Source organism: Lichenostomus cassidix, chromosome 6 (assembly GCF_008360975.1).
Source record: "Lichenostomus cassidix isolate B80296 chromosome 6, HeHo_3.0, whole genome shotgun sequence".
Classification (NCBI taxonomy): Eukaryota; Metazoa; Chordata; class Aves; order Passeriformes; family Meliphagidae; genus Lichenostomus; species Lichenostomus cassidix.
Genome location: NC_139487.1, coordinates 24489787 through 24506619, shown reverse-complemented (window position 1 = coordinate 24506619; position 16833 = coordinate 24489787). Strand labels below are relative to the sequence as shown.

The 16833-nt window shown below is 40.0% G+C and overlaps 2 protein-coding genes across 9 annotated transcripts in view; one reads left to right on the top strand and one right to left on the bottom strand.

Annotated features, from left to right (window-relative positions):
• Window positions 1-16833, bottom strand: part of LOC146435489 (pulmonary surfactant-associated protein A-like) — a 287765-nt gene that overhangs the window by 121501 nt on the left and 149431 nt on the right. The gene's annotated exons all lie outside the window — the stretch shown is intronic.
• The window catches only part of RASGEF1A (RasGEF domain family member 1A), a 154196-nt gene continuing 144839 nt past the window's right edge, over window positions 7477-16833 (top strand). For all 6 annotated transcript variants that reach the window (XM_085064063.1, XM_085064058.1, XM_085064064.1 and 3 more), the window contains exon 1: window positions 7477-8029. The gene's annotated coding sequence lies outside the window, so the exon portion shown is untranslated. The remainder of the gene's footprint in view (window positions 8030-16833) is intronic.

The window sequence follows — 16833 nt, the reverse complement described above, 5'->3', positions numbered from 1 at the left end:
AAAAGAATTAACAATGATAATCCAGATATCTATCGATTTTGAAACTCACAAATACCTTTATTTTTTTAGACTGGCTTTGGAGAAGAGCTGTCTTGGACTGGAAAATATTGTTAAATGGAGCAACAGCAAGTTTGATTGGAAAAAAAGGAACAATGGTATACCTTGGATGTCAAAATACTATGTATTTTTTAAATTGCTACAGGAAAGATAATAATTGTTGAAAGTCAACCTAGTAAAAGTCTGGAAATTATACTGAAACAAGTATCAGTAGTCACACATTTGGAAGATGCTGAGGAAAAGTTATATAAATTCTTTGCCTTCTTTCCATACAAGACTGATGAAACAAACTGGAGCATCTGTACTGAAATGGAAACATCCACATTGATGTGGAAACAGAACTTAGGAAAGAAGCATGAGGGTAATGAGCCTGGATGACCTCTGGTCCAGATTGCAAAGGAACAAATATGTGAAATTATAACTGCATAAACCAGGTTTGCTAATAGCATTACCTAACCTGCTCTACAGGTCTCTAGCACAACTAGAGAAGAGAATAAATAGTAGACTATTTTAAAAGGACATGTTAGGAAACTGAGACTACATAGTCTGGCTTCAATAATATGTCATCTTCAGGGGAAAGCAGGTAGACTTAGAAGTAAATTGTAATTTAAAAGGGTGAAATATTTCAAACTAATATTTTACCCGAAACCCAAAAAACTTTGTATCACTGTGACTTCAACACATTTATACAGTAGGGTTGGGGAAAAAAAAAAAAAAATCACTCCTTTAATGAATACATGAAACCAAGATATCTCACACTCCAAGCAGATCTTTCTCAGTCCTCTGCTTCCTATTCAAAAATCAGATGATTTTAAGCAGATAAAACCAGAATCATCTGGCACTAAAAATTTTCCCTTAAATTTTACTTGCATTAAAAAGGATAGCCCTCGAGCCTGATGCCATGGTGACTAGGCTATGCTGTCACTATGATGCCTAATGTATCCAACAGGAAGGCAGCAAATCTTTAAAAGGCTGAGCCACTGGGAGGGATGGAGGACAGGGGAGAAAGAGAAAGAGAGTCAACAGAAAATAAATGAAGGACAGCCAAGAAAACCAATGTGAACTTTACCAAAATTTTAAAACAAAGTCACAGATAGTTTCCCTATTGTTACAAAGGACAGGTTTACTCAGAAATGACAGCTAGGCTCTAAACCACTCCTAGTGCTATAAAAATAGAATATCACTCTCCGCTGGTTGCCCTATTTCTGGATTTTATTTTTTTAAAACCAAACCCAATTGTTCTGTATTGCTGTGGCCTGAGAGGCCAGACTTCAGTCAAATCAGGCATCCCTGTGTGATTACTCAAGCTCTCCTCAAGTCTCATGCAATTAATAGCATCAATACAGACACACATTAATGACAAAAAGTTAATGCAAGGGCTAATTGAGACCATCTCCCTCACAGGCCATTTCACAACATTAATAGCACAGAAAGCAGCCGTTAATATGTAATTAAATTTCCGGGATGCATGGGCTATCAAAACCAAGTAGCTGGAACCCTACTTCACACTTTTTAACCTCTCATTACCCTCGAGCCCAAAATAGCCACTGTGCTTGGCCAGTCTGTGTTAATGCCTTCCCTTACAAAAGCAAACTGGCATGGCACCAAGCACCAATTCTGCCAGCAACAAAAGCCAGCTCAGTGGAGCAAGCTGCATTTTCTAAGATTTACCACTAACTGCTCTTTCTGGGGTAAAGGTAGGAAAATGTTTTGCTAACAGCAGATACCAACCACTCAGAATTTCAAGGCTCGGAATAACTTATTCTAAAATATAATGATATTCTTCTGATTGAAATTAACTGATTTCATTAACAAAACAAATCATTGCAATTTTACTTCTTTCTCAATTTTTTCCCACACTTGCATCAATCGAAAATGACTCAAAGTGAAAAATTGCTAGTCTGGGGTTTAAAGAGATGCTTCCACGGTGTTTTAGGGAGAACACTAAGATTTTGGGAGACAGGTCCTTGTGTATATCACCATTAGATCAAAAGGAAATCAGAGATACACTTTCCCATTTTGGGCACACAGTTTGAGCTACCTCAAGTTTCTGGAACAGTTAGCACCACCCAAATATCGGTCTGAGTGCTTCTCAGTAGGAGCACACTCACCACAGGGCCCTGTTAATGCTTTTGAATAAACAGCAAACAATCACTCATGCCAGCCCCTGATAAGAGTAAAGCTGAAGTTTACTGTTGAGAGAAGACATCCAGTTTATCCCTGAGCCCACATAAATACCCCTTCTTGAACTATCTGTTCCCCTGACAGCAGACTCCTTGGGCTTTTGGGGTTATTTTAAACTTAAAATTTATTTGCATTCTATGGCAATCTGAAATGAAAACCTTTTAGTATTCTGGAATAACAATTGACATGGCAGATTTCCCAACTCCTCTGCGTCAGGGACTAACTCTTTGTCATTCAATTTAAGGCATAAATTTAAAGTTGGCTTCCAGGAAGACTCTTAACTTCAAATACTGGCTGCATCTGAATCCATCATTGAGCTGAGGCAAATTTTCATTCATCTGGATGAACTATTTCAACTATTTCCAAAATGGGCACATTTCTGGTGAGAAAGGAGGAGGAAAAAAGTGCTAGCCCGGAATTTGAATGGATCATTTGGACCAGTAATTTTTCAGTGTAAAAAATATTTTGTAAAAGAATTTTCAGCCTTAAAATTTTGCATCATTCTCAATTCTAGGTAAATGTGGAGAGTTTTGGTTTTACAACCACATATTAATTGAACAGCAAAAGTCTTCTAAAAGAACCAAAGCCCAAAATATTTTTGTCCCAATTTACTAGAGAAAGCAAAAAATAAAATCAAGGCTCAAGTCCTTAAAAACAACTGAACCAAAGGGATCCCTTTTCTCAGGAATTCTTCAGACACCAAAATACTGTTTCACAATGGAAACTGCAACTGAACAAAGCTACTGTATTAAAAACATTTTATAAAATCTGTTTTCAAAGGCTCAGCATCCTTGTAAAATCAGGTGGTGCATGTTATATGTCAAGGGTATTGCTTCAGAAACCTGAGCTCATCTCCTTGATGCTGAGGGATACTGAGTCACTGGTGCAGCACTGCAGAATTAAGTTCACTTGACTACTGTGTGGGAAGACTCACCCCTCTGTTTTCTAAAGTATCCTGTCACAGGAGAGCAGAGTGAGAGGCAAATGTTTTGGGAGCTGGGTTGCCCACCTCACAAGCTGAGATGTGGGCAGACACAACAATTGCGTAAAAAGCTGCTGCAGGAACAGAAAAGAATTTATCAGCTCCCCTTAGTCATGATGAGGACAAACAGAGACAATCAAGGGATTTTGTCAGGATGATTTTGATGAGGCATTAAACTAGGGAAAGAAAACAACCAACCCCAAACTTCCTCATAATGTAAATACTAAACTACTGCAATAGGATGACAACTGCAACTCAGAAATCCATACCACTGGAGCATTCAGAGAGTGCAGGCAAAGCCCCAAAAAACATAGGCTGAGCTGCACTGTGGTATAGGAATGAAATCAATCCAATACAGTGCCTTTTTTCCTAAACTGTGATTTTTAAAAATCTTCATCTTTTCACAAAATGGAATTGGAAAAAACAAAGTACAATGTTCAGTTTTTCCACCAGCTTCAGGAATCATGAAATATTCTCCCCAGTTAACACTACAGCTTATTTATCTACAAGCAAAAAGTCCTTTCTTTTTTTAACATGGCCTTGTGTTCTGCCTTCATGCAGTTCTTCATATTTAAAAAGGAAACAGAAACACAAATATCTACAGAGGGCTAATGGCAGCTGCGTGCAGCCATGTTGTCAGCCAAACTAACCATTCATACCCTTTATTTAATTGGTTTTGAAAACATCATTTTTCATATTTGTAGGCATACGGACATAATAACTGCCATTCAAAAAAAACCCACTGGTATTACAGTAATTTCAGATTCTTGAATAGAAATACATTTATAACATCAAATGTAATGTTTTGGGCTGCAAACCCAAATAAAGAAAAGATACAACTTTTGTAGTGGTTTTGCATTCTGGGACTGTACTTTGTAAGTCGATGATTTCTGTACATGGCAGATCACCACTGGGGTGGGTTTGCCCTTAACAGTCTAGGTTAAAGTTTCTCTCAAGTCTGTCATACTTTCCAGAACTCAAATTCCATTACTTGAACCTCAAAATAATGCTTGAGAGAGAAGATATAGTAGGTCTAATGCTTGGAATTTGTTACTGGTACTTAAAATAATAAAATCTTATCACCTAAATTGAGCTGCACAATTTTAAGTTAAGTGTGGAGTCTTGACAGTGTCTAAACACAAAAGCGTATGTCTGCAGAAGAGAAAGGCAAAATAATAATGAAAAAATGCTTTATTCTCTCTTCATTTGAAACAAAAGACAAAGATGTGTGAAGGGATAAAATTCAGAAGGAGTAACAACATAGGTATGGAAGAGTAAGAAATAAATACATAGGTTCTATTGCTTCAGAAGAACTCAGGAAAAACCACTGTTTTCCAGAGACTTTGGTCATTACTTGGAAGATGCCCAGGCACTCAACAGATGAAACTAACCTGTCTGAAGTGTAATTCTACAATGAAGTGATTTTGTTGCATTCAACGAGGAAAAGGACCAGCTCTGACCTCATTCCATTTGTAAATTAAGTAACTACTTAGCACGTGAGAAAAAAAAAAAAAGAAAATCACAGCAGCCACGTTCCAAGTAAAAACACCTTTTTTTTTTTCCTGGATGCCCTCTTGTGTTTGTCTGAGATGGTTTTGAACACTGCAATGGTGCAGATGGCACAGCTTCCTCGGGCAGCCTGGGCTTTATGGCAGCCACAGACAAATGCAGTTGCACTACAAGTTTTTGTATGCAACACTGCCAACTTCTGCCTTACAATTCAATTTCATTCTTGACCTACTCATTATCTCTGCAGCAAAGGCTCAAAATTATTTTGGCAGTAAGTAACCTAAGGACTATTCTGGCATATGCAAATCCTCACTATCAGGTCTGAAGAAGGTCATCAATCAGCCCCTCCAGAAAATAATGTTCCTGTCATCAGCTAGAGCTTCTACCAAAAAAAGCCCCAAAAAACATCACAACCCTGGGTAACCAAATAAACAGACATCTGAGAGAGTTTTACTCATGCAGGTTTTATAATATGTAGCAATACAAGTGTAATTGGAATTAGACTTTACTACATATTTACTCTGACAAAAACAGTCATTGACAAAAAAATAGCAGCAATTCTCCCAGTTAAACTGGGGACAAACTGTACCTATTCTTCCTTAACTCTTGCATTGGGTCATATTTTAATGGAGAATGGAATTCGCAAAGCCCTAATAAAATATCCCCTCAGGAATTTAAAGAACAAGGCTAAAGAAAGAAAGATTTCAAGGGAGTCTTTCCTATTTTTAAAATGTTTGCATTTTCACTTTTATAATAATGTCTTGTTGATATGAACAGGAGTTGGTGATTTAGTGGCATTTCTGTCAATGTGAAAGGTAAAAAGAACTGTACTAAAGAACAAGCTATAAGGTCTGCTGTTCTCTGAATGTGCAAGAATGTCAGTCACACCCACTTTAGTTGCTCCACTCACTCCCATCCTGCCATGGAGAACACCCAGCTTCAGCCACTGTCACCTCAGAAAAATGTGTTAAAGAGTTTGGTTATATCCTCTCTCATTGATACCTGTCCCTTCATTGTCTGAATATTCCCCCTAGCCCAGGATCCTAAGGGACAATTCCAGTAGCAAACATAGTGTCAAAACAGAGTAGGCATCCTAAGGGACAATTCCAGTAGCAAACAGAGTGTCAAAAGCATAGTCTGTAACAGCAGTTATCCTCCATGGCACAAAATCTTTTCCTTCTCCTACCCAACCACTTTCCACCTGAGGTCTGTTACACCTTGAATTCACTTACAGTTCTGGTTGACTTCTCAGAGATCTGAATGAACCCTGTTCAGACATTTAAACTCAGTGGGTTATCCATGATGATGCACTTTTCCATGGTCACTACCCAGTGATGCCAAAGATCTATTTCTCTTGATGAATTTAAGTCCACAGAGAGTTCAGATTAAACACTCCTGTGGATATTCTTCATGCTGCTCACTCACAGGCTGAAGGAGAAATCTTCTTATACTCTACAGCAGCGTATGGCTCACAGGTATTTACTGTTCATGCCACCATGCAGTGTTAGATGTGGAAATTAAAGGGGTTTAAAAAAGGTTGCCATGTTGGTTAAAATTTTCAGGGGGAAAAAATACCCCAAAGTATGATTTTGCCTGCAATCAGCCTAAGGAAACATTTCCTAAGCTCTTGGATATGGGCTGCTGTTCTGTTTCATTATGAATTAGAGTCCAGTAAATCCCTAGTACCTTTAGCACAGTCAGAATTACATATATAATTAAACCAAATGTTAAAAAAAAAGATCTGAAGAACTCCTATCTCATTCTCTCAGGACCATCCTTATCCAATAAGACTAGAATAAAAAAAAGCATCATTTAGTACTCTGCAGAGAGAAACACAGGCAGAACACCTAATGGATATTTAACTGGGGCAATCATTTGGAGGGCTTGTGAAACTATCCTGCATTCAGTTTTCTAATCAAGAATGTATACCTGTCTTAACTCTTCCACCTCTTGTTGTAATTATTTCCCTAGTTTTCTTTAGGAATTTTGGGCCAATGAGTCAGGATTAAAGCCCTCCACACACATTCATGTTGTAGGAATATAAAATATGAAACACCACCACCCCTTTTAGATGCAGATAAATTTGGCAAATATTCAGAGCACCTGAGCATAGCTTGACACAGAGGTAGTACTAGAAATAATTTAATAAAGGCCATTCAAAAGCCCACAAAAGCCTTGCAGATTTAGCAAACTGGTTAGCAAACTGTGAGAACCTAAACTTTCCCAGTGGCACTTAAACTGCAGCCCTCACCAACTTCTCTGAAGCTGTCCTGTATTAGATTCCTTAAAACAATATTCATATAAACAAACTTTTGCATACAAAGAGTGTGAATGTAATGAATTGATTAAACCATACTTTGGAGACTTAGGGTCATTAGAAACTAGCAGTGTTTGCTCAATGAAATCTTTGCTGTGTAGTGCAATACTAGCCACTCCAACAGCTTCCTTTTTCCTCTCAAAAATTATTTTGGGAATCCCAGGAGGGGTTTTGTCTCTAGCACCGATTTCTGATCTGCAGACATGTCTTAAGATTATAAACCAGAGGCTCAGAAATAATTCCAACCTTGTTCTGTTAGTACTAACCAAGAAATGTTTCTCTCCCCAACTTATCTCGTGTACAGTTTTGTGGCTCCCACCATCTTTTCCTATTTTTTCCCCTCTGATGCCAGAATTACCGCCCTTGCCCTTGGTTTCCCACTCCCAGATAAACAGCCTATAAAATTGCTGCAAGAAGCCAAGTGCTGCTTTTCCCACAGCCACAGACAGATTTCCCTCACTGAGCACACTCTGTGCAGAGCATCCACGCCAGCTCCGAAGGAGAGAGATGATAACGCTATTGCCGAAATGCCGAAAAGTCCCTCCGAGCACAGACTAAAGAGAAGACAGAAGCAGGGAGGCTCTAAAACCGGAGAGTGCATCACATATTAAAAAGTAACTTTTGGGCAGCGCGTTGCGAGGCTGAGCCGCAGGCAGGGAAGGAAGGGGAGCACGCAGCCACATGGTATATTCCTGCCTCTGCCTCTCTCCTCTCTCTCTTTTGGTCCTTCTCTCCGGCTTTCTCTCCCACCTTGTCTCGCCGGCGCTGCCTTCCCCTCTCCCCCTGCCGCAGGCTGCAGAATGGGACACGCTTGTTCCCCAGCCAGCCGGCAGCTGTCACACAGCGGAGGCAGCCAGCAGCCGGTGCGAGGAGTGAGCCTACTCTGTCATTTAGGATGACTCACTGGAATCTGGCTTTAATTTCTCTTTTTCTGATAGTGGACGGAGAACAACCAAAAAGCTACACTGGACTAGACCAAGGTAAGAGATTTAAGTGTCTTTTTTACCCTACAGCCACCCGGCGCTCCGAGGGTGCCAAGCCCTGCACGGCAGCTGGCACTGGCACTATTTCGGTGGGTGTCGGAACACCTGGCATTACATGCCATCAGCGTGTCTTTCTGGTGTTAACCCCATGTGTACCACCCAGCTACCCCCGCGGGGAGAGATGGCAGGTCGAAATAGAACCTAGGGACTGCGTTTTCTCCCCTTAATGCAACTTTTACGGCTGCACTACCACCTGCTCCCGTGGATACAAGAAGCTTCTCAATATTGCTAAATGATGAGCCTTTTGTGCTGTGCTGCTGGGAATGGAGCATACCAGGCGTCTGTCATGGACTCCGTGTGGATTCATTCCCACAGCAGTTGTTTCATCACTTTAATGAGTTGAAATTCCACAGCCCCCAGAAACGCTTCCCTGCCATTCCCCCTCTCTCTGAGGGGTTCTCATATAGATGCGATCCATTTTCAGGCTTTTCAAAAGTAGTGCTCACTGAAAGCACCAGAACAAGTCTGCTGAAGCACAGGCAGTGCTGCACTACATATTCTGTCTGCATTCCTCTCCAGTTTTTCTGCTGTGAATCAAAAATCCAGCGTTGCAGGAGGATTTTTGCAAGGACAGTAAATGTCTCTGGCACAGCAATTTAAAGTAAAGGGAGAAGCTGCCTCTCCCCATTCTGAAATCCTGGCAAAATATTCTTCTTCCATTTTCTGAGGAGGGACAGTATTTCTAGCAGAGTTATCTAAGCAGGTTTCTGCTGAGGCTGATTGACAGTTTTTAGTTGTGATTTTAATGGAAATCTTTCACTGAATGTCTACAGCTTCATTTCTGTCAATCCAATGCTTTTTACCAAATGGCTTTCTTCAGAGGGTGACACCTTTAAAATTAACCCAGCATCATGCTTTTCTAGATCTGTAAACAGAGTATCAGACTAGCTAGTGCACATTGCAGAATCCCACAACCTTACCCTTGGATCTTTAATGCTGTAACTGCAGTGGAAGACATTTGGTTTGGTTTACAGGTTTTCTGTACTGTGGAAAGTGTCACAAGTGGAACTGAATTTATCTGTGTTTCTTATACATTATATGGCATTTTTCTGCACTATCTCACACATGCTATTTGTTCAGACCTTCTGTGGACTGGCACTAGGTTTGTTAAGGGTTGACTTTTAAACCCATAAAAAACTGCCCTGACATGACTGCCATGAGAAGGACTCTCTGCTCAAGGAAGATGACAGGTCCCACATTTAACACAGCCATGGAGGTGACCAAAGAGGTATCAGCAATTAACAAAAACACCACTCAGCTTCCCAGGAGCCACCAAGACCCACAGCCTGTTGACCCAGTAGGAATATTTTTGGAGTGAACTCAAACATGGCACCAATAAACACTCCCCTTAGCTGCTGCCCTCCAGGCACTCTTTAAAATAGATTAGGGGGAAAAAAGACTCTTCTTTCAGAGAATTTTCACGAATTTAGTACAGAGCTTCGGGAAGAGGTAGGACAACACCTTTATGTGTCAGCATGGATTCTACATCATTTTCCATCAGAATATGGTACAATTTTCCACTTGTAAGACTAGAAAGCATTTACCAACATTAGCCTTTAAGATTATTTCTAGTCACTTGGACAAGTGTAGAGACTTTGATCCTTTTTTTTTTAAATTTACTACTTTTTCTTAGCATTTAGATATGATACCTGACTGCAAGGGTATCATTATTTCCAGGGAAAGTAATTCTAAACTGCAATTCAGACAACAGACAACAGATCACTGTGATTCTGTCTTTAAGCAGTTGATAATATTCATGTAACTTATTTTTAAATTAGTACCTATTTATTGTACACAAGCTCTTAGTCACTTGCAAGTGAAGCACATATCCTAGTCTCTGGGGTCTCTGAACAGCTATTTTTGAGCCTGTCTGGCTAATGTCTAGAATACAAAATTATCCTGTTCACAAATTGGGTTTTTCTGTGTTATTTTCCTTTCTTCTGAGACATCAGTATATTATCAGTTCTCATCTAGGTGGCTCCTTTCAGGTGGAATCTTAGTCCATTTAAATGCAGACTATTTACTGTGATAACAGTTTATTGTAACTTAGCAACAAGAGCTAAAAAAACCCCACCAAGTTACATCCATCACACAAGCAAACCTTGTATTGTGCTGCCCTGTACTCAGCAAATTAAACCCCTGAGATAAATGACACTTTAGACCAGTCAGTTTAATATCATTAGCTGGGCTGGCCAGTTGTTCTAATTACAGAAGTCAAAGACTGCAGGAAGCAGCTGCAAAGTCAGCACATGTGCAAGGAGCTGTTTGTAAAGCAGAAACACATGCTTTGAGTCTTTTTTGTTGCAACATGAATTATTTAAGGGAACGTATGGCATTTAGTATCACTGACAGAAAAATGGTCTGGCTGTGGTCCAGGTGGCAAGACTTGTATGAGTGGCATGGGGTTATCACCGGCCCTTCTGTGGAGCTTCATTTCTGGTGTAATATTTTTACTAAAATATACAAGCAGGTATTTCCAATGCTATTTCTCTATGATCAGGCTCTTGGGTCATTCATTTACTGGTAAGCTGGGAGGACAGCATGAGGAAAATTGGCACAGTGCTACCTACTGTCCTGCCTATTTTACTCGAAATGGAGAACCCACTATTGATGAAACATGTTCAAGGAGCAGCCAGGTGCATAGCTGGTACACTGCAACTGGGAGGAAACATCCCTAAGACAGACACAGGCTAAATTCTGGAGCTCTGATTGAGCCTAAAAGATTAAACCAGTCACAAACCAGCTAAAAGTACACCCAGGCAGCTGCTCTGATGGGTGGCCAGGAACACCCTCAGCTCTGAGTTTCATATCTCTTGTGGCATTCAACCTTCACAAACTAAATTCGGGAGCGGCAGACGTTTTGCTGTGGTTAGTGAAGTGGATTCAGTCTACTAACCAATTTTATTTAGAAAAGAAAAATGTTCAGCCAAGATATTCCCCTCAAAAAAATCAACTTAAACAGAAGGTGCTTCACTTCAATTCCCCAGTATTTCTGTATGTTTCATTTGAACATAAAGCTCCACCCAAAGACAAAAAGCTCTAAAAAAATCAACAAGGTTTTACACATCCAGAACATGCCAGCTCTTGATTACAACCTCTAGAAATGTATCAAATTCATCCCAACTGCTTGATAAACCATGTTCTGCACAGAGGCCTGCAAAAATTCATAGTTTCATCTCCATTGCAACAAACACACTTAGCCACTTTCATAGTTCTCTATTATTGTCACAGTAACTCCAACAGCTGTAAATCTATTCCCTCCACCCTGAACAGAGTCAAGATTACCTCCTCCCGACTGCATAGTACTTTGTTATAAGGTAAGCAAACCGCCCCTACAAGTAACATTTTAAACAGTTCTATTAATCATCATTAAATGGTACTTCAAGTTGAATTTACACAGGCCCTACTTTTAGAACAGGGGACATTATGCACACTGTATATTGCTTTCCAGGACATCCGTGTAACATGTTCTCATCAATTCAGATCAAGTCTAATCTTACTCTGAGGATGTTTATAGGGGTGAAAAGTAAGGCATGTATGTGATGCAAAACTGGCATCCAACTCTTATGATTAGGGTTAAGAAACCTTTGGAGGAGAGCATTTTTCTTTAATCAGAGTAAAGAAGTCTTAGAATTATAAGATCATAGAATATTCTGAATTGGAAGGGAACCATCAGGATCACTGAGTCCAACTCCTGGCCGTGCACAGCACCCTCCCCAAGAGTCACACTGTGTGCCTGAGAGCTGTCCAAATACTTCTTGAGCTCAGCCAGCCTTGGTGCTGTGACCTCTGCCCTGGGAAGCCTGTCCCAGTGCCCAACCACCCTCTGGGTGAAAAACCTTTTCTGGTACCTTTCAAACACTCTGGAAGTTAGTGATGAATGTACTTGTTGGATAAGAACTACTGTTTCCTTTACCTTCAATTCTTGCATTTCTCAACAAACTTTATGACACTCTTCTAGCCTTTTCAGTCCAATAGAATTTGAAACTTTGATCACCTACACCAGTGGAGAGTACATCCAACTGAACCATAAAGGACTAATGTAACAAATGTGTAGTGTATCTCAGTATAGATGTGTGGAAATAGTGTCACAACCTAATACAGATACAAGGTAATATGTCCAATTTCAATCACAACGGAGTTTGAACGGACTCAAAAATAAAGTCAGGAATTTGAGGTTTCTGTTTAATTATTTTCTCAGGACTAACTGCTTTTCCATTAAAATCTGTATTATTTCTGTTTTTATTTAATACAGTGGTCTGTATTTTCTCTGAAATAAAACACAAATGATGCAGATTCCAAGGCACCATTTTAGTTCTTTCTTGCTAAAACAAAATAAAAACAATACTGTCTTCACCACAAAGCAGCTTTTCCCATACTCAAGCTTTGTCATTAATTTGGATTTGTGAAAACTGAACAACAGGAAAATACAGATTCAACAATTGAACTAACAGGAAAATACTCTTTTTTTCTTCTCATTCATTTAATTAACATGCAAAAAGTCTTTTCACTTAATATCAGCTTGTTTGTGTTTCTCTGATTGTATTTCAAATCGCAAAAATGAGGATGCCAAGTACGCTAGACATGTATTCTCTTTAGGTTTTGCGGAAATTTCATTGAGTTGTTGGCGAGTTTAGGAATGCTGTGTTAAAGACAATCTGTGTGAATAAACGAAGAACTGTCCAAAGGGAAACACTTCTGAGAGCAACGAGTACATTCTCTAGAGCAGTTCTCCTGAAAGACACATCTGAAATGGATGTTAGACATAATCTGAATTTTCAATTATACTCAGCAAGGTCTATATGGCTTTTTCTTCCTATTTCTCCTTGCGTCTTTCCCAGACTTTTCATGTTAATAGTGTGTGTTTGAGAAAAATGTTCTTATTTCTCAGGGCAGCAGCAATGTTGGGTAATGATTAGCCAAACGTGCATTATCCAAGTGATCTCTAGGTTACACAGAGGACAATACTATGATCCACATAGTGAAGCAATCAGAGTAAAAGCCAAGTAAAATGTTGATTTACAATGAAGCTTAGAGCCCAGAGCCACATGGTACTTGAAACCATATAGCAAATGATTTTGCATGTTGCAGAGATACTGGAGCTTTATGGGACAAGATCAGTGCATCAAGATGTACAAGGGCACAAAAAAAGTGAGTGGTGGAAACAGAATATGAGATACAGAATGCTCTGTTAAAGACTACTGTCCATCTTTTACAGTCAAAAGACTCAAGATTTTCCTAAATTGTAAACATTACAAATTCTGTCATGAAACTCACAAAGATAAAACACTCAAAAATCCTACGAAACTGTGTGCTGTATGCACGTACATGTGCATGTATGACACCATAAAAGTTCCAGATCCTAAGACGCAAAAGACCACCCATGAAACAGAAATACAACCATGGCTTCACAAATCACATTTGGTCATCTTTGAGGCAAGATTCCAGGATAATAATAAATGTAAATAGGCATTCTCACATAAATAGAAAAGAACATAGAAGCTTTGAGCAGAGTAGCCTTCTTTCAGTTCCTAAACACCTACAAACTCTGCCTTGCTTACAACCACATCCCCACAACTTTACAGTCACTACTGTGTCTAATATACTGAATTATATAGTAAACAAAAAATTATCCCATGAAACTCCAGGACTCATAAACACACAGGTCCCTGCCATGCCAGGACACAGTTCAGGCTTCCTTCCTGAGGACACCACTGGGCTGTGTGCAATAGAGCAATGCCACACCTTGCAAGGAGCCACCTGGAACTGTGCTTATCCCATCTACTGCTCCTGGAGAGCAAAACAGAACAGAACTGGGCCAGGACAGAACTAAAATAGACAACCTCTATATTGCCAGGAACTGCAGAAAGCACCTACCATGTTACAGTTGCTAACTTCTTCATAGCTGGTAACTGATTTGAGAGGAAAGGAAGCAATACAGAAAGCCTTGCACTTCTAAGAAAGCCAAATACTCCTACAGCTAGTTTCTTCACAAGGGAAATGAAAGAAAGAGTTAATTAAACCCACACTGCCTGTGGTTTGAAATATTAACCTGACATTGGTGTTTATCTTGTGTGAAACAGCTTTAATGATTCTATTTACACCTTTACATTTCTCTCATTGTTTTGCTCACTGTCCTCTGTTGCCACTAGTATTATTACACTTTCAGTATTAGTAATAAAACAATTACTGAGCCTCTCTGCTGTTTAATGGGTTTGAAACCTCAGGAGCTGAAAATAATTAAGTTGGATTTTTGTGCTTGCAGTGAAGTTTGATATTTGATGAAAAAAAAGGAAAAAAACCAACCCAAACCCCAAAAACAAAAACCAGCAGAAATCTATAAATATTAAAGTCAAATGGGACCACTGAATGAGTCTGACTTCCAGCATATCACAGCAACCCTGTAATTTCATCCAATTTTACCTGTATCAAACCTAGTATCTCTACAGGTAAGTCCATTATTATAAAAATAGCTTGAGATCTCAAAAATGATAATACAAGCTGCAAGTGCAGGACCTTACAGCTGCTGATCACAACAGAGTGGGATCATTCCTGTCTCTTCAAACCAGCTAACTCAAGGGCCCCTATCTTGCAACACATTCATCCTGTCTAAACATGGCAATTTAATCTCAAAAGGTGTTTCTCACAGAAAGCTAAGGAAAACTTTACAAAGAAAGGGAAAATGGTTAGAGGGCCTGAGCTAGAATTCAACAGAGATGACAGGTGCTTCTACCACTTGCTATTATAAAACCCCCCCCAAACTTATAACTTCAGAAGTCTCAGGAAAATTGCAACCACATCATATCACTAATTTTAGGGTTTTCCTGCCTGAATAATGTACTTTTTCCTCAGCATTGTTTCTTGGATAACATAATGGGGAAAGAGACATAACTGCTAGGTTTAACATTAATCAAAAGATTGTCAGTGCTGCAGTTCAAAAGGTAAATGTAAATGTTAACTCTCTGTGCAATTAATTGCAAAGCGAATATATAAAGTTCTCTGGAGCCAAATACATACATAAAAGAGGATTTAAAAAACAAATTGAAGGGTGGTTTTTATACAGTAGGAAAGAACAGGACAAGGAGAGACCACCCTGTGCAGCATTTTGGTAGGACTTACAGAGGAGAGTCCTCAGTTCCCTCAGCACTCCCTATAGCTACCTGAAAAATTTGTTTGCAGGATTGCTTCTGCTAATGAATAAAATGAACACAGCTGAGGCAGAAAAGCAGCAATAGAGCACACTGGAAAATGAAGGGAAGAAATGAGAGAAGGGAAAGGGAAGAAGAAAAGAAAAAGTATTTTTTCCCCTCATTACTCTCAACATTTGACACATATAGTAGACTTAGGGATCAATAAAGAAATAAGGACTAAGATACAAATAAATACAAAAGAAAAAGAAGAAAAATACATATCACAGCATCATTAAGGCTGGAAACGACCTCTAAAGTCATAAATTCCAACCTCTGGCTCAACACAACCTTGTCAAATAAACCACAGCACTGAGGCCCACATCCAGTCATTTCTTGAACACTTCCAGGGATAGAGAATCCACCCCTGCCTTGGGCAGCCCCTCCCAACCCCTGACCCCTTTTCAGTGAAGAAATCCTTCCTGATGTCCAAGGTGTAGCTTAAGGACATTTCCTCTCATGCTGTCGCTGGTTGCCTGGGAGAAGAAACCCATTCACACCTGGCTACACCCTCCTTTCAGGTGGTTTTAGAGAGAGGTAAGGTCTCCCCTGAGCCTCCTCCTCTCCAGGCTGAACACCCCCAGCTCCCTCAGCTGCTCCTCACAGGACTTGTGTTCCAGACCTTCCACCATCTGCTTTCCCCTTCTCTGGTCACACTCCAGCACCTCAAGTGTCCTTCTTGTAGTGAGGGGCCCAGAACTGGGCTCAAATGGAATGAAATAAACCTCCATCTAGGACACTTAGGTGATGTAGCAGATGTCCCCTCCCTGAAAGCCAGGGCTGTCCTATGGTTTGTTACCGAGGGCAGGAACTGGAATTTATGTCTTTAGACCTAAATCTTCTGCCAAGGCATCTGCACCTGCAGCTTGCAGTCCAATGGAAGCAGGGATCATGCCTGCTGGAGGAGAGCAGGGGTAGGGATGGGGCTGCTGCTGTTAGAGACCAGACACCAGAGCAAAACCTGCTTGTCACTCAGACATTAGTTTATTGCACACTACAAAATCAATTCAACATCTTCCATCATCCTACCAATCACATTGTGAAGCACTGCAGGACAAATGGATTTTCTCTGTGACTGTGGGATAGGGATCATGAATTCTGATCCTTCCGTTGGACAGTTCAGTACCCATGGATTGTCAAGACATCAGAAACCACGCTTCATTTTAGTCTCCCCTGCCAGTGCACATGGGTGTCCATCCAGAAGGAACAGATTATTGTGGATGGTGGAGGCATGGAACAGTGATTTTTGTGAGGCACAAAAGAAAGAAAAGGCCTAAGAACAGCCACTGAAATACAAGGAACAGGGTGCAAACACCTCCTTAAAAATACTGAAGTAGTATAGATCTATACCCTGCTGAAGAAAGAAACATTGCAGAGAAGAAATGTGGGTGCTAGTATACCACCAGTATAAAAGTTGAAAGCTGTAGAACTAAGTGGGGATTTGATTTTCACCTGTTGGGACTCAGAGCCATGCTAAATCATTACAACCTCTTTTCACTGAACAGCTGAGATTGCTGGGAATGTACTGTGATTCCAGCTGAGCATTTCAAGTAA